The sequence below is a fragment of the Balaenoptera musculus genome, chromosome 10 (genome assembly GCF_009873245.2).
Source record: "Balaenoptera musculus isolate JJ_BM4_2016_0621 chromosome 10, mBalMus1.pri.v3, whole genome shotgun sequence".
NCBI lineage: Eukaryota > Metazoa > Chordata > Mammalia > Artiodactyla > Balaenopteridae > Balaenoptera > Balaenoptera musculus.
Genome location: NC_045794.1, coordinates 20786349 through 20805614, shown reverse-complemented (window position 1 = coordinate 20805614; position 19266 = coordinate 20786349). Strand labels below are relative to the sequence as shown.

General features: G+C 42.4%; 1 protein-coding gene across 2 annotated transcripts in view; it reads left to right on the top strand.

Moving 5' to 3' along the window:
- The window catches only part of BCAT1 (branched chain amino acid transaminase 1), a 107672-nt gene that overhangs the window by 19899 nt on the left and 68507 nt on the right, over positions 1-19266 (top strand). The gene's annotated exons all lie outside the window — the stretch shown is intronic.

The window sequence follows — 19266 nt, the reverse complement described above, 5'->3', positions numbered from 1 at the left end:
CCTCAGAATATCTTTCATAGCTTTGTGCTTATTGGTTTTGTTGTTTACACATTGCATTTGTCTCTTTCCAGCCTAGAACTATCCCTTTTTTGCTGCTGTTCTTTTTCATGACACTGTCTGTTTTGAAGATTTCAGCCAGTTGTCTTGTAGGATGTCCCCACATTCTGGATTTGTCTAGTTTTTTCTTTTGGGTCCAGGTTAAACCCCTCGGTAAGAATACCACTGAGGTGAGATTGTGTCCTCATTGCCTCCCATCAGGAGACACATAATGTTTGCTGGTACCTCTATGAACATGTTAAGTTTGATCACTTGGTGAAGGTGATGGCCAGGACTTCTCTCCTTGTAAAGGGATATTTCCCCCTTTTTATTTTTAAAATTTTTTAATTTTTAAAACTATTATTATTTTTGGCTGCATCACGTGGCTTGCAGGATCTTACTTCCCCAAGCAGGGACTGAACCGAGGCCATGGCAGTGAAAGCACCAAGTCCTAACCACTGGAGCACCAGGGAATTCCCTCCCCTTTTTTAATTAGTATGTAATCTGTGGCATGATACTTTGAGACTGTGAATATCTCATTCTCCAACCACCTTTCATCTGATGATTTTAGGATCCCTTGACTGATCTAATTATATCATTCTCAGCATTGGTCCGTTGGCATTCTCATGTAAAGAAGAGGTTTCCCTTTCTCTCCCTCCTCTCTCGTAATTTGTTATTTTATTATAAGCTATCAAAAATTATAGTATTTTTCAATAAATTCTCAGTCTAGAAAAGGGAGGAAATGAGAGAGTAAGTTACAAACATACCTGATTGAAAATACCTGGTGCTCTAATCATGCCATCATTTAGACCAAAAAGCTACCTATTCAAAATCAACTTGTATTTTTTTGTTCATTTTGTAATAAAATCTAACAGCGAATTAGTAAAAATTAAACAAATTGATCAAGATCCCCAGTAATTGCAGAGATGGGCATGGACTACACAGACTGCTTTCTACTTTCACATCTGTTAAGTGCTCTGTGTGGTCTGAAGACTTGGGTTCTAGTACCAGCACTGCCTCATTTTATTTTATTTTATTATTTATTTATTTTTTTCTTTTGTCCGTGCCCTGCAGCATGTGGGATCTTAGTTCCCCCACAAGGGATCGAACCCGTGTCCCCTGCATTGGAAGTGCAGAGTCTTAACCATGGACGGCCAGCCAAAAAGCTGCCTCTTTTTAGATGTGACTTTGGTCAAGGCAATCTGCCTTTCTGATATACAGTTTGGTTATCTCCAAAGTGAACATGAGAACTTCACTCAGATACTTCATGGCCTTTGCCCTCAATGACAACCTCTCCACAGTTGATCAGGTCTACTCCTGTGCATAAAAGCATTAATGAAGTAGATCTGAGATTGCTAGTCTTGGAAACATCTACTGGCAAGGCTGGCCCTTGGTGTCTGGGAACTTGAATTTCCAGAGGGTTCCCACAGTTCCCTGATAAGAGTGGCTTACTGTACCTAAACTATTTATACAATGTGCTTTCTGCCATACATCTGTTTCCTTCTGGGAGTCTGAAATTTGTATGTGCTGGTAGAGGGTGCCTACATGGCCAGCCCCTGATAAAAACCTTGGGCACTGAGTCTCTATTGCGCTTCCCTGGTAGATGGCATTTCACACGTGTTGTTGCAATGTGTTGCTGAAGGAACGAAGCGCATCCTTTGTGACTCTGCTGGGAGAGGACCCTTGGAAGCTTGCACCTGGTTTCCTCTGGGCTTTGTCCCATGTGACTTTTCCCTTTGCTCATCTGCCTTTGGTCCTTTTTCATCCTGTAATAAATCACAGCTGTGAGCACTGAGTCCTGCACATCATCCTAGCAAATCATCACACTTTTTCCAATTTTCTCATCTGCAAAATGGAATTTATAATGATAATAATACCTACCTTATAGTGTTGTTGTATGAAACATGTGTGGGATTAAGGGCCTGATATAAATGTGTCTGATGGAGGGTGGTTGTTATTATGCAGTATGTTCATTGTTTATATGAGGAACACCTTGTGTTTTGTGTGCATGCTCGTGTCTTTTGGTCAAAGTAACACTGACACATCCGCTCACGTAAATTAACTCTCAAATCTTTGATGACTCATTTGGTGAGAACAACAGGTTCACACACCAGCTTATAAGGACACCTGCATCTTTCACTAAAATGTGTGTGTGGGGGTGTGTATGGGTATGTGTTTCATCACTTAACAAATATGAAATAACTTGGGAGTTTTTTTATGGTCTGAATGTGTCCCCCCAGCATTCACATGTTGAATCCTAACCCCCAAAGATGATAATAGTAGTAGGTGGGTTCTTTGGAAGGGGACTAAGCTCTCATTACTGGGATTAGTACTTTATAAAAGAGGCTCAAGAGAGATCCCTTGTCCCTCTACCACCCGGGACACAACAAAAAGTCTGCATCCCCAAAGAAGGCCCTCACCGGTCATGTTGGTACCATGATCCTGGGCTTCCTGCCTCAAGAACTGTGAGAAATAAATGTTTGTTGTTTATTAGCTGCCCACTATTTATGCACCCCTATGTTCACTGCAGCACTATTTATAATACCAAGATATGAAAGCAATCCAAGTGTCCATCAACAGATGAATGGATAAAGAAATTGTAATACACACACACACACACACACACTGGAATATTATTCAGCCACAAGAAAGAAAGAAATCTTTCCATTTGCAACAACATGGATGGACCTTGAGGGCATTATTCTATCTGAAATTAAATGGACCTTGAGGGAATTATTCTATCTGAAATTAAGTCAGACAGAGAAAGAAAAATACTGTATAATCTCACTCATGTGTGGAATCTAAAAACAAGCAAACAAACAAATAAACAAACAAGCAAAACCAAGCTTATAGATACAGAAACAGATTGGTGGTTGCCAGAGGTGGGGTTGGGGGCTGGGCAAAATGGGTGAAGGGGGTCAAAAGGTACAAAGTTCCAGTTATAAAATAAATAACTCAGTCCTGGGGATGTAATGTGCAGCATGATAACTATAGTTAACAATGCTGTATTGGCTATTTGCAAGTTGCTAAGAGAGCAGATCTTAAAAATTCTCAGCACAAGAAAAAAAATTTCTGTTAACTATGTATGGTGACAGATGTTAACTAGACTTATTCTGGTGATCATTTCACAATACACACAAATATAGAATCATGTTGTACACTTGAAACTAATATAATGTTATATGTCAACTATATCTCAATTTTAAAAAACATGTAAGTTTTTTTACATGCTCACACTTTTAAAAACATCTTTTTCTATGGCAGAAGGTAGAGTGTATGAGAAATGCAATTCTTTACTGCTGAGCCTATTTTTACACAGTAGATGGCTGCATTATTGTAAAGTCATAATATCTACTTATATCTTGTAAACTAACCATACTCAAATGCACAGAGTAAATTGCTTTTTAAAATCTGTACTCAGCCATAAAAAAGAACGAAACAATGCCATTTGCAGCAACATGGATGCAACTACAGATTATCATACTAAGTGAAGTAAGTCAGAAAGAGAAAGACAAATATCATATATTATCACTTATATGTGGAATCTAAAATATGGCACAAATAAACCTATCTACAGAAACAGACTCACAGACATAGAGAACAGACTTGTGGTTGCCAAGGGGGAGGAGGGAGGAAGAGGGATGGATTGGGAGGTTGGGGTTGGTAGATGCAAACTGTTACATTTAGAATGGATAAACAACAGGGTCCTACTGTATAGCACAGGGAACTATATTCAATATCCTGTGGTAAACCATAAAGAATATTAAAAAAATGTCTATATGTGTATAACTGAGTCACTTTGCTGTACAGCAGTAATTAACACAGCATTGTAGATCAACTCTACTTCAATAAAAAAAATTTTTTTTTAATAAAAGCCATTTGTGGCAAAACTTTTGCATTGTAGAAACCCTATGACAGCGGTCCCCAACCTTTTTGGCACCAGGGACCGGTTTCATGGAAGACAATTTTTCCACAGACCTGGGGTGGGGGGATGGTTTCAGGATGATTCAAGTGCATTACATTTATTGTGCACTTTATTTCTATTATTATTACACTGTAATATATAATGAAATAATTATACAACTCACCATAATGCAGAATCAGTGGGAGCCCTGAGCTTGTTTTCACTTGCCACTCACTGATAGTGCTTTGATATGAGTCTGCAAGCAGTTGATTTATTATGGTCTCTGTGCAGGCAAACCTCTCTGCTAATGATAATCTGTATTTGCAGCCGCTCCCCAGCGCTAGCGTCACCGCCTCAGCTCCATCTCCGATCATCAGGCATTAGATTCTCACAAGGAGCGCACAACCTAGATCCCTCACATGCGCAGTTCACAGTAGGGTTCACGCTCCTATGAGAATCCAATGCCACCGCTGATCTGACAGGAGGCGGAGTTCAGGTGGTAATGCGAGCGATGGGGAGCGGCTGTAAATACAGATGAAGCTTTGCTCGCTTACCCTCCGCTCACCTCCTGCTGTGCAGCCCGGTTCCTAACAGGCCGCGGGCTGGTACCGGTCCGTGGCCTGGTGGTTGGGGTCCCCTGTCCTATGATATATCTGTTTGGTAAATTGAGACTGCCATATATTGGGCTTACTTTAGTGGGGAAAATGTATGCTGTCATCATTAGTGAGAAAGAGCTTCCATACCAATTTTTAAAAGCAGAGAAATAAATTAACCAGGCTTTTTGAAGAAACGAGTTTTAATTCACTTGAGGACTGCACCAAATCCAAACACTGAAGGAACCCTAATGGAAAACTGGTTTTTCTGTATGTTGCTCCAGTAATCTGAGGAAAGGCTAAAAAGCCAGTGGACCTCTTAGTACAACAGTAGAAGTGCTAGCCACATGGGAGTGGTCAGTTTGCCAGGTGGATTTATGGGCATCTAAGGTCAAACCACCCCTTCTCAGCCAGGCAGCAGGGTTGCAAGGAAGCCATGCCACAAAGTCTGTGTGTAGCGAGGTGAAAGTCCTGTGGATCCTTTCATCTCTATAAAATTAGAAATAATTCCACTTTCGCAGATGCCAAATTTTCTCAAATATTTCTCAGATGTGAAGATTCAATATGAATCTTCACTGCAATAATTATAACTAACGGAGTGAGAGCTTACTATGTGCCAGCACAGGCTTTATGCGAATTACCTCATTTAGTCCTCATGAATACTCTATTATTAGCATTTCACAAGTGGAAACACTGAGACACAGAAAGGTTAAGCAACTAGACCAAGCTTGCGGAGCCACTGAATCCAGCAATGTCACTCCAGAGTCTGTGTGCTTTACCGCTGTGTTATAGGGTCTCCCTACAAACTCGATAACCTGATATTAGAAAAAAGAAACAAATATAACATATTCTGTTCATGTTTGCAAAATGCTCTAACTTACATATTTCCATTTTACCTCTGTAGGGAAGGTAGCTGAGGTTCAGAAATTAATGTGAGGTTCAGAGACACAAGGAGATTTGCCCAAGGTTATAGATCTCACAGATAACAGAGCTAGAGCTTGAAACAAAATCTTGCAATGAACTCGGAACGCATGACTTAGTGAGATTAAGAAAAAGTTCCGAGGGGCATTTCTATTCAGAAATGTGTGGAAGTTAGGGGAGGTAGGCAAAATATCTTGTAAATAGGTAAAGGCAGTTTTAGTAAGTAAGGTTCAATATATCTATGACACAGAGCCTGAACAAATGGCCACTTTAAAATCTATCTTTGATTCTTTTATGCCTAACACAATTGAGTTTACTTAGGTATCTGTTTTCTACTCTTTCTCCTTCTCTCCCTATATGTATGTGTGTGTAAAACAAATCAGCTTATCTGTCCTTTTTTTTTTTTATTGTCACAATAAGTTTAGTTAACATCCATTATATCTTTTTTTAATTTAAACAAAAACATGGTGGATTTATACATTCAATCAATCTATTCAGAAAATATTTTTTGAGGTTCACACAGTTGCCTGGCCGTGTACTAAGCACTGGAAATCCAAAAAAGGATGAAGTCCCTGCCCGGACAGTTAAAGACCGTAAAGAAGCATCATAGGGCTTCCCTGGTGGCGCAGTGATTGAGAATCTGCCTGCCAATGCAGGGGACACGGGTTCGAGCCCCGGTCTGGGAAGATACCACATGCCGCAGAGCAACCGGGCTCGTGAGCCACAATTACTGAGCCTGCGCTCCGCAACAAGAGAGGCCGCGATAGTGAGAGGCCCGCGCACCGCGATGAAGAGTGGCCCCCGCTTGCCACAACTAGAGAAAGCCCTCGCACAGAAACGAAGACCCAACACAGCCATAAATAAATAAATAAAAGAAGTGTCATAACTGCTCCAGTAAATGTAAGGTTAAACTAGTATCTCCAACCTGCAGAATTCACACCCCTGGGGATACAGGAAGACTTTCCAAAACAGTACACAGGACGGACAAGTGTTAGGAAGCCAATCATCTCCCAGGTTCTTAACCTTTATTTAACTCTTTCCCAAGCTCTGCCGGCAGGAAAACATTGGTGGGGCAAGCATCTTGCCAGTTCTCTTTTCCCATCTCCCTTTTCTCAACAGGCTTCTCCCACGCTACAGGAGAAAAGCTTTTCTTTCATTCACTCCAAATTGCCCAGCAAACCACCAGAGCACAAAGAAATGGACAGTTCAGAGGATGTGTCAATAAAACCTTTTAAAATTAAGTCCTCATAAACCCACTGTCGGGCTTCACTTCTTTGTCTTACTGCTGTTTCTCCTCTGGGGTGGAGAATGGCATTAGAAACAGGAAGTTTTGCCGTGTGTTGTGATAGTCTGAATTTGGACTATGTTTAAGATCGAGGCAGCAGGAGCAATGACAACTTTTGTTGAAAAGCCTTGCCTCTTCCACCCCCTGACTCTGATTGATGAATCGTCCCACCTGGCGAGGAACATTGAAGAAGGCAGCCGTTATTCATCCAGGTGACAGACACACTGTTCTTTCTGTGCCTTATCTTTCCACATTAAAATTAGAGTATCTGAGGTTTACAGAAAGCATGCTGGAAATGACAGATATACAAGGCGTGCCCTTGGCCTTTTCACCTCGAGAAAGCTTGACAGCCTCTCTTCCCTTTTGTTTGCAGTTCTCTTGCATACTTGGAATGATCTCAGAGAGCAGGTGGTGATAAGTGCCCTGTTTACAGCTCTGATAGGGAATGGCACATCTTACAGCCAAAGGGACATATCTGAGAGAAGTTAGTATTTTATATTTTCTTGAACATATATTACATTCACAGGAAAGGCATTTTCATTAACTTTTTCCAAAAGTTCACTGTATTCCAAAATACCTAATTTTCCTTTGCTGTGTATCTTTTGCTCATGTCAATCATCAACCACTCCTCATTTTTCCTACTTATCATGTACTTATTAAAATTAGTTTATCTTAATGGGAGTATGTTGTGGATTCTACTGTAAATAGTATACTTAACAAACATGAATAAAACTCAATACATCTACCTTGGTCGTGGCCCAAGGCCTTTTCTTTCTGCTGTTAATTTCCTCAAAGTAGATTAATCTGTACTCTTAAAAGCGGAGCAGCTGCTTTCGGTGGAAAACAAAATGTTCTCTAAAGCAATCCAGGATCTAATACTCTGGATTTTAAAAAACAAGCCTCATTTAGTTAGGATTAATTTCTCCCTCTCAGAAGTTGATATGTGGTTCTATTTCTATAAAATGCAATATTATAAGCATAATTGTTTCCAAACATGAAATGAAATTTCTTATCTTTCTACCTAGAATCTTCAGGTGTCTGTTTCTCTGTCCTTCTGTCACTCCTTTTTAGGGTACGTCAAGATGACCCTAGTGTAGAGACTTGACATGCTAAGGATTTCTTCTGTGTATGAAGGAAAATGAGAAGTGCCAATGAGGGCGAGAGGAAGGGCAGGAAGGGAGAGAAAGCTTCAGAATTTGCAGAATCCGCCGAGCTCAGGAGTCTGCACTTTGTCTGTGAGCCCAGTGCTTTCAAGGTGGGTGTGTACCCCCAGGACGTGCAACAGAGACCACTGGAGTGTCAGAGCATTGATTATATTTATGTTTTTTCTAACATGTAGGAAAAAATGAAATTGTACGTATATTTAACTCACATGGGGCACCATCTACTCAGTCCATCAGAGGGTTACACTGTCACTGACTTTGAGCACTGAGTGTCCCGAGGCAGGGCAGGGGAAGGGTCTCCTGTGCAGCCTTGAGCATTCGTCCTCTTTCAGCAGAGGGGGTTGTGACTGTGACAATTTATATGAGCCTGGTTAAGGGGCTTTGTAGATTACATCAGCCAGTGTTAATTGATAATCCTTGAAAAAGGGACAACTAGCTTTAACAGATTTCTGCAAACAGAATAAAACAAACACAAACAAAATTCAAAGCATATATCATCAAAGAGTCTACAAATAATAAATTCTGGAGAGAGTGTGGAGAAAAGGGAACCCTCCTACACTATTGGTGGGAATGTAAATTGGTACAGCCACTATGGAGAACAGTATGGAGCTTCCTTAAAAAACTGAGGATAGAGTTACCATATGATCCAGCAATCTCACTCCTGGGCATATATCCAGAAGAGATGAAAAATCTAATTTGAAAAGATACATGCACCCCAATGTTCATAGCAGCACTATTTACAATAGACAAGACACAGAAACAACCCAAGTGCCCATCAACAGAAGATGTGGAGATACACACACACACACACACACACACACACACACACACACACACACACACAATGGAATATTACTCAGCCATAAAAAAGAATGAAATATTTCCATTTGCATCAACACAGATGGACCTAGAGATTAGTAACTCAAAGACAAATTTTATATGATATCTCTTATATATGGAATCTAAAAAATAACACAAATCAACTTATTTACAAAACAGAAAAAGACTCACAAACATAGAAATCAAACTTATGGTTACCAAAGGGGAAAAGGGAAGGGGAGGGATAAATTAGGAGTATGGGATTAACAGATACACACCACTACATATAAAATAGATAAACAATAAGGATTTACTGTATAGCACAGGAACTATATTCAATATCTTGTAATAACCTATAATGGAAAAGAATCTGAAGCTGTATACCTGAAACTAAACAGTATTTTAAATCAACTATAGTTAAATTTAAAAAAATAAAGTATTAGTGATATAAAAATAAAGTATTAGTGATATAAAAATAAGGAAATAACAAAAACAAAGCAGCTAATATTTTTCCAATTCCATTTATTTGTTTACTTGTTTATTTATTTATTTATGGCTGCATTGGGTCTTCGTTGCTGCATGCAGGCTTTCTCTAGCTGCTGCGAGCGGGAGCTACTCTTCCTTGTGGTGCACGGGCTTCTCTTCGTTGCAGAGGATGGGCTCTAGGCGCATGGGCTTCAGTAGTTGTGGCTCGTGGGCTCTAGAGCACGGGCTCAGGAGTTGTGGCTCATGGGCTCTAGAGAGCAGACTCAGTAGTTGCGGTGCATGGGCTTAGTTGCTCCGCGGCATGTGGTATCTTCCCGGACCAAGGCTCGAACCTGTGTCCCCTGCATTGGCAGGCGGATTCTTAACCACTGCGCCACCAAGGAAGTCCCTATTTCTCCAATTCTTATTACAGCTTCTCCATTATCCATATCCCGAGATAGAAATACCAATGATTTAATCAGAACTGACAAGCAGTGGGGCACAAAATTGTGGTATCGTCAAGACTATTTAAAAGGGAATTCTATCTACTGTCATTAATGATTACTTAGCCCTTCTGTATATTTGGCCTGTAGCCAAGGATGGTAGACGAAAACTACCATAATTAGGAAGATATTTTATAATGCTAATTATTTCATGTTTATCTCATCTTTTTTTATTCCTGTTTTTGTGTATGACTTACGTATTAGGTTATTTTCATAAATGACTATATAAATATATGTTAGGCTTGCATGCTGTTTTGGTTAACATTGCTATATAACCAACTAACCCAAAATTCTGTGGCTTAAAACAATGTTTTACTGTCTCTCATGGTCTACAGATTATCTGGGCTCAGCAGAGTAGGTTTTTTCTTTTTTTTAACTTTTGATTTTATATTGGAGTATAGTTGATTAACAGTGTTGTGTGGGACTACCCTGGCGGTCCAGTGGTTAAGATTCCATGCTTCCAATGCAGGGGGCATGGGTTAGATCCCTGGTCAGGGAACTAAGATCCCACATTCCGCATGGCGTTGCCAAAAAACAAACAAACAAAAAAACAATGTTGTGATAGTTTCAGGTGTACAGCAAAGTGATTCAGTTATACATATACATGTATCTATTCTTTTTCAAATTCTTTTCCCATTTTGGTTGCTACATAATAGTGAGCAGAGTTCCCTGTGCTATACGGTAGGTCCTTGTTGGTTAGCCATCTTAAATATGTACATGTCAATCCCAAACTCCCTAACTATCCCTCCCCCCCACCCTTCCCCTCTAGTAACTATAAGTTCATTCTCTTAGTATGTGAGTCTCAGCAGAGTACTTTTTTTTTTTTTTTTTTAATTATTATTTATTTATTTTTGGCTGTGTTGGGTCTTCGTTTCTGTACGAGGGCTTTCTCTAGGTGCAGCAAGTGGGGGCCACTCTTCATCGCGGTGCGCGGGCCTCTCACTATCGCGGCCTCTCCCGTTGCAGAGCACAGGCTCCAGACGCGCAGGCTCAGTAGTTGTGGCTCACGGGCCTAGTTGCTCCGCGGCATGTGGGATCTTCCCAGACCAGGGCTCGAACCCGTGTCCCCTGCATTGACAGGCGGATTCTCAACCACTGCGCCACCAGGGAAGCCCTCAGCAGAGTACTTTTAACCTAGGGTTTGTCATGTGATTTCAATCAGTCATCTGAACGCTCAACAGGGCTGGATGCTCAAGATGACAGCTCACACGGCTGGCAGCTGGTGCTGAATGTTGGCTGGGAGCTCATCTGGGACTGCTGACTAGTGACCCTGTACATGGCCTCTCCCTCATTTGCACTTCTTACAGCATGGCGGCTGGGTTCCAAGTGAGGGAGTCCCAAGTACCTTCCAAGAGGAAGGATGCAGAAGCTGCCAGGCCATTTAAAGTGTACGCCGAGAATTGGAGCAGCATCGCTTTTACATTTCTGCTCTATTCTATTGGTCAAAACTGTCACAGGGCCCACCCAGATTCAAAAGGGTAGGGGAAAACTCCACCTCATGATGGAGTTGCACAGAAGAGCAGATGCAATGGGAGAAAATGTTGTGGCCAATCTTTGGAAAATACAATCTACCACGCATGCTACGGTTTTTAGTGATGGGTTTACAGTTGTAAAATATGGAGCCACTGAAACAAGTCAGGGTTGTAGGTAAGATCACAATCTTGAGGGCACACTGATTTAAATAACAACTATTTGATCTCGGGAAATTTAAGTAATGTGTGAGTCTCTGAAAATCAAGAAAGTAGAAGTTATGGTGTGTGTGTCGGGGAGGGACTCTTTGGAGTATTAGGTGAGAAAATGTGTACCCAAAGTGTTACAGAACCAAACTTGGGTCCACTGGCCCGTGCGTTGTAAAGCCAATCTAATGACACCAGGTTGTGGTGAAGGAAAGTGCAGCGTTTATGATAGAGCACCAAGCAAGAAGTCCAGGGCAGCTAGTGCTCAAAACCCCTGAACTCCCCGAAGGGTTTTTCAGCAAAGCATTTTTAAAGGCCACGTGAGGGAGGGGCGTCGCAGGGTGCACAATTCTCTAACTGGTTGACGGTGAGGTAACAGGGCAGTGTCACAAGGGTTCACATTATCAACCCTTAGGCACCAGTAGGTCTGGGGGCTACATACTCGTGATCTTCAAGTAGTTTTCTTCCACTTGGTCGTGGTTTTTAGCATCTGTAAAACAACTCAGGAAATGTGCATCAGATACTGTTATCTACGTACTTCGGATAGGAGCTAAAGCAGAAGATATGGGGGAGGGGTCTGTCCTGGGAAGGCCCCATAGGGTCCTGCTTGGTTACAAAAGTGCCCAGGATGTCATAACTGGCTGGACCAGTAGCAGATATCATTATGGTTTTGAACTGGGGAGTGACTAGTTTAGAAAAAGATTTTCAGAGCAAGCACTCTGAGGACAGCACGGAGGATGTAGGAGGGAGAGGAGGAGATGGGAGATCAAGAATGGAGGGGGTGGAGGGACCACCTGGGAGGCTGTGGCCAAAAGAAAGGAGCAGCGATGAAGGAGAGAAGCAGGCGGAGAAGAGAAATGTGCAGGCAGCGTCTCAGTGTGACTTGGGGACTTACTGAACGGGCTAAGAAAGGGAAGGGAAAAATCTAGAGCCACGCTTTTGTGATTGATCTTTTGTAGACTCTAAGTAAATTTTATTAAAGATCTGTTCCCATGAAATCATGAAGTCCTGATGAAAAGTTGTGTGAAAGTCACATGTTTTGTAAATCAATTCATTTTACTGGTAAAAGTTATTATTCAAAGTGGAAAACAGGACACTAAAGGTGTCGTGATTATTAAATTTAAAGTTAGTTAACTGTTATGGGTTGAATTGTGTCCCTTCAAAAAGATATATTGAAGTCCTAAAACCCCAGTAACCTGTGGATGTGATCTTACTTGGAAGTAGGGTCTTTGCAGATGTAATCAAGTTTAAATGAGGTCAAATTGAATTAGGATGGGTCCTTAATTCAATATTAGGATGGGTCCTTAATTCAATATGAGTTATGAGAAGAGAAATAGAGGCACAGGAAAGGAGACACCTGTGATCTCCCATCAGAGGGTGAAGGCTAGAGCTGCAAGCCAAGGAACAACTAAGGTTACCAGAAGCTGGATGAGGCAAGGAAGGATTCTCCCCTACAGGTACCAAAGGAAGCATGGCCCTGCCCACCCCTCTTAAGACAGTAAGTTTCTGTGGTTTTAAGTCACCCAGTTAATGGTACTTTGTTACAACAGCCTGAGGAAACTGACACAATAACTACAGTTGACCCTTAACACGGGGGTTGGGGCAGGGACCTTCCATGCAGTTGAAAATCTGCACATAACTTAGAGTTGGCCCTCTTATCTGAAGTTCTCATCCGAGGATTCAACCAACAGGGGATCAGGTAGTACTGTGGTATTTACTATTGAAAAAAATCCACGTATAAGTGGATCCATGCAGTTCAAACCTGTGTTGTTTGAGGGGTTAGTTGTATATACACACTGCAAAGAACTGCTAATTTTACTTGGATAAAGGAGGCATGGCATAAAAAAGGCCAACTCAGAACTCTTTCATCAAGATTTCTTTATGGTCATAGAAAGAAATCATTATTGACATGGAAAGGTCAAGTCAACCTTTCCAACGCTGGGGTGTTCTCAGGGCAGGAAGGAGCTGTTTCTCATCCATCTGTGTCCTCCCAATGCCAAGCAGAAGGCATGCAAATAATAGGTGTGCAGTTTGCTTTATGAGCCAAACTGAGCCTCTTTTTTAACAAACTTTACATTAAAAACAAGAAACACTTGAAGTGCTAGATGTAGATTTTTAAGATTTCTCTTCATATGATATAGTTCCGATTATTAATATACCTAATCTAAGGGTTACACATAAGTGAAAAGCAATCATGAGTTTTAATTTAAAAAAAAAAAAAAAAAAAAACAGAAGAATAATAACAGCTGACATTTATTGAGCAATTATGAGATGCTAACTAAGACTGCTGAGTCCCTTATACAATATCTTCATGTTGAATCTCATCATTGCCTTGTCACTTACTCGAATTTAAAATGTGAGACTCAAAAGAGGTTAGTCATTTGCCAAAGATCATAGAGCTGATAAGTGACAGAGCCAGGACACCAACTCTCAGCTATGGCCAAACTTATAACAATGCCCCCAAACGGCACTAAGACCAGAGCCACATATGGCAATTTAAATGTAAATGCAAATGAATGAAAATTAAGCAAAATTAAAAATTTAGTTCCTTAAGCACACTAACCACATTTCAACCGCTCAATAGCCACTTGGCTTGGTGCAGAGACAGAACATTCTCATAATTGCAGGAAGTTCTGCTGGAAAGCATTGATCGAATCCCTTAACAGTCATAATATGTTGAAATCCCCTATGATGGGTAGTTAAGGGAAGAGATGGAATAGTGGAAGGATGAGAACAGAGGAAAAGGAAGGAGAAAGATTTAGAGAGAGCAGTTCATGGAGAAAGGAGCCTAGATCTACCGGTAGAGTGGCCCCTGAGGACAGTTTTAGTCTGTTATATTTGTAAACTTTGGCAGTTAAAATTCCAAAATATGTTAAATACACACTTTTTAAAAATTAGAGTTGCAATTCAACAGATAGTTAAGTCTCAGTTGTGTGCCTGGCATTGGGTGAGGGGGGATTCCTAGGTGAACAAAGTGGACACAATTTCCCATCATCAAAATTAGAGCAACATTAATCAAATAATTAGAATAAAGTATGACAGTTATTTTGTAGTGGAAAGACTTCTATAGAAATAAATAGCAGAAGGACCCATGTAGCCTAGACAGGGCTTAGAAATGTCTCCCCAAGGAAGTGCTGTTAAATAATCTGAGAAAGGAAGGATGAGAGAGGCAGTGGGCAGTAGCAGGGGGGTGTTGCAGGCAGACGGCCAGCTGTGAGAAGGCCTGATGTCAAAAAGAAGGACTGAACTAAGTTACATGGGTGGCTGGAGAGAGTAAGAACAGCAAAAGGTGAGCCAGAGAGCCAGGGACAGGTGGGGGAGCTTGCTAAAATATTCTGTCATAAGGATGATGTAAAGTCTGAAGATTTTTCAGCCAACAAGAGTTATGTTCAGATTTGCATTTTGAGACAATTTCTCTGGTTGACACGCCAAGAATGGCTTAATGGGAAGCAAGGCTGTAGGCAGAGGTTACTTGGAAGCTATTTTGTACTAGGATGGCGGTAATATGGCTGGAGAAATGGTGATTGTCATGATATTTGGAGCTAGAATGTAGACGGTGGTGATCACTTGGTTGTGTCTGAAGGATGGTACTTATATTTCTAGCTGGGGAAACTTCATAGAGTAGGGGTCAGTAACCTACAAGCCAAATCCATTCTGTCCTATTTTTGTAAATACAATTTTATGGGAACACAGACATGCCTGCTCTTTTATGTATTGTCTATGGCTGCTTTTGTGATACAGTGACAGATTTGAGTAGTTGCAGCAGAGACCACATGACCCTTGAAGCCTGGAATATTTACTATCTGGCCCTTTAAGAAAATGTTTGCCAACTGGGATAAATGATCATTACCTACAAGGGATTAATATTTACCTGGGAAGGCTTTAAGTAATTTACATCTGTTACATATGTTATGATAATCTATCTCAATCGGAAAACATGAAGTGTTTGCTATTGTCCCATTTTACAGATGAGAAAACCAAGGCAGAGATATGACATTCTCATTCACACCCATAGCTTCAGTGATTACCGCCAGTGACTTATCAAATGTTTACTTCTAATCCAGACCTCTCATTTGAGCTTCAGACAGGCTCAATATCTCTAGCAGGCTTGTATCTCTAACAGCCAGTCTCAGAGGCACCTCAAAACTCAGTAGGCCCCAAACCAGACTCCTGCTCACCCCCTCAAATCATGTCATCTGGGCTTTCCTGGTGGCGCAGTGGTTAAGAATTGGCCTGCCAATGCAGGAGACACGGGTTCGAGCCCTGGTCTGGGAAGATCCCACATGCCGCGGAGCAACTAAGCCCGTGCGCCACAACTACTGAGCCTGCACTCTAGAGCCCGTGAGCCACAACTACTGAGCCCGTGTGCCACAACTACTGAAGCCCCCACATCTAGAGCCCGTGCTCCCAACAAGAGAAGCCACCACAATGAGAAGCCTGAGTACCACAACGAAGAGTAGCCCCCCGCTCACCACAACCAGAGAAAAGCCCACATGCAGCAACAAAGACCCAATGCAGCCAAAAAAAAAACCAAAACCACCTCATCTTTCAGTGTTCCATTTTTCTTGGTGAATATCACTAACCAGAGGAGCAAGCCAGAATCCAGGGAGCCCTCCTAGGCCCCTCGCCCTCCCTTGTTTCTTCTCATATCCAATCTATCTAAAGATTGCTGAAATCTTACTTCTTCTCTCTATCTGCATCACCTACCACCTGCCAAGTCCCGCTTTTTAATAGGATCATCTCACGTGTGGGTTCTGTTAATAGCTTCCTTATAAACCACTCCACCCAGGCCCTCCTCTAATCTCCAAACTGCAGCCAGAGGGCTGTCAACTCCCACCCCCATTCCCTACCAGATCCTAATCTTTTGAACGTTTTTTCTCCTTCTGAGGATTCCTTGGGCCCTTTCATTGTGGTTTTACATTGTTTTATTGTTTTCTGAGTTATTGTACAGCTGATAGAAAGGCAAAATAATTCTTGTCAGTAGACATGCAAATCAATTCTGAAGGTCAGGGTTCAACTAACATCTCTCCTCCACTTGGAAGAAGCCAGTTTCATGTCCATTAGCAACTTCCTTTAACAATTCACTAACCCAGTAATGTGTCTGTTCTTTGAACCAGTTTTTACCTGTGCCTGGTAACTTCATTAAATGAGTTAGATAAACTCTACAAGTTCATTTTATATCTATATGACAGTCATACTTTTACCTTTTGGGGAAACTTTAACTCTCTCTCTAAGGCACTAGCTGGTTGGCTTTTTGCCTCCCCTCCCAGGCTCACCTTTGATGGAGCACCCCTCCACATGTCTCTCCTCCAGCCCTGGCTCTCTCTCTTTAATAAATACCACGTTCCTTCCCTTCTCAAAGATGTCCTTTCTGCCTGGAACTCACTTGCATCCCGGACATTCTTCATCCTTTCTTCCTATAGTAAATTTGTTTATCCTCCAGATCTTTGCTCAAGGATTTCTTGCTGGAAAGCCTTTCCAGACCTTTCTGAGTCAGTTACATTCCATCATTCCATTATCAGAGGCTCTTAAAGCACAGGTAACACTGGCTACATTTGCAATTTCACATTTGTGGGATTAGTGAACACTTTTTTAACAGGAGTAACATTTTTCTATTTGGCTGGAGGCAATGCATGGTAATAGGATGGAGGTGTGCTCACATTGCATCTCCAGCACTTAGCCCACTGCCTGCACAAATGTTACATACTTAATGAATATTTTAGACAGATTTTTGACTGTAAGCACATTACTGCTCAGGAGAGAGGTGGGCTGAAAAAATATGTATTAAGAAGTCATCAGCATCTAGATGCAGCCATGAAAATGCACATGAAGGAAAACCATTGGGTTGAGCAAAATGAAGGCTACTAGGAACCTTGTGTAGGTGGAATAATTGGACAGAAGTCAAATTATAGTCACTTGAAAGGGAAGGAAATAGAAGCAGTTAATACAGATGGCACTTTCTCAGAGTTTGGCTCTGGAGGGGAGGAAAGGTCAGGGTGGCCCTGTAGTAAATCTTTAATAACACCATTCTTGTATTACACATGCTTTCTTGGCTGAAAAGGGAAGATTTACAGGTCACATTTAAAATGGCAAGAAAATTGGAGTTGTATAGGATCTACCTTTAAAACAATAATAGGCTTTGAACGAATAGTACAGTGTAGACATTTATTTTTTAAATTTTTATTTATTTATTCATTTATTATTTATTTATTTATTTTTTGGCTGTGTTGGGTCTTCGTTGCTGCGCGCAGGCTTTTCTCTAGTTGCGGCGAGCGGGGGCTACTCCTTGCGATGCACGGGCTTCTCACTGCCGTGGCTTCTCTTGTTGCGAAGCACAGGCTCTAGGCTCGCGGGCTCTAGAACGCAGGCTCAGTAGTTGTGGTGCACGGGCTTAGTTGCTCTGTGGCATGTGGAATCTTCCCTGACCAGGGATCAAACCCATGTCCGATTCTTAACTACTGCACCACCAGGGACGTCCCAGTGTAGACATTTAAACCAACATTTTGAATGCAAATAAGTTGTCTGCAGCTCTTCAACTAAGGGTTTCTTGTTTTTAGGCTTGGGGCAGGAGTCAAAAACTGGCAGCCCTAGAGTATACTTAATCTGTATATCTTCTTTACTTGTTCAATTCAATTTTACATTTCTTTAAAAAGGACTCTGGTTTTCAGTGACATGTGACCTGTCAGGGCTCCACCCCAGCATAAGAGGCTTTTCTATGCCTAGTATGAAGGGGAGAGAGGAAGGGAGAAGTGAAGGCAGTTTTCTGAGCAATAAGATTAGAGCTGTATTGTCTTTAGGGCTGTATGAGATCAATTCTAAAAGCAGACTGGATTTAACCGCTTTTACCCAAAATAAACTGCTCTCTCCCCTTCCTAAGATCAAATCAGCACAAGTCACCACTTCCTATTAATTTAAAAGCCCAGAAAGGCTCCTAATTTAGGTTGACATTGCTTCAGGAGCACACAGCAGACAACAGCCATTACAGTCTTCCTTTTCCCTCTTTCTAAATGTTACCATCACAGGCCTACCTCAAAAAATTGTCAAAGCTGCTTGGTTGGGAACTCGTGGTCTACTTTGCCTGAAAGCGATGAATGGGTTGGGTGGGTAGATGGGTCTAAGTGGCATCAAGGTCTTTGGACAGAAACATCTCTTCGGGGATGTGAACCTAGTAGCCCCGTAACACCCCAAGTTACAAATCCGACTTGGGTAGGTGGTGGAAAGAAATCTAAAACCCGGATTCACGTTCCTCTCCTTCAGTTTGCGCGTGGAGGTTGGTGGCAGACAAGAACCCAGGCACCACTGCGAGTCCCGGCTGCAAACTCTCTCGGGGCAGGAAGGCGGAGAGAATCAGAAACTGCCTCGTGTGGGTTGGTCGAAGGAAAATCTGCACTAATGTAAATTAATTTCCCCGAGGTTGCCTTCCCCTGGGCGGAGGGGCGTTTCCAGGCCCACCCAGGCGTTGTTTGGTAAATAAGGATGCTTGCTGAGTGCCTGCAGCCGGAAAGGCGCTCCTGCACTCTCGTGCCCTGGGGGCTGGGACTACGGCTTGGGGTTTCCCGACCGAAGGACCACAGTGACCAGGCAGTTGAAGGTTTCTCCCCCACGGATGCTGGAGGCGCTGCGCTGTTCCCTGCGCCTGGCCCTGGCCTGGGGCTCCGGGTGTTGGCGGCCGGCTCCGCGCGGTCCGTGCGCTGGAGCCTGGCCGCGCCGCCCGCTTTCGCGTCCAGCCGGGCGCTGCGTGCCGCCGCAGCTCTCCGCAGCCGCGCGCTCCCGGAGCCGCCCCATGGCCAGCCCGCCCCCCGCCGCCGCAGCCCTCGCCCGCCAGGTACGCCGACCCCGGGCGTTCGCGGGCGTAGGGGTGGGGCGGATTGGGCCCCGGGTCCCGGAAGCCCACGGGCCGG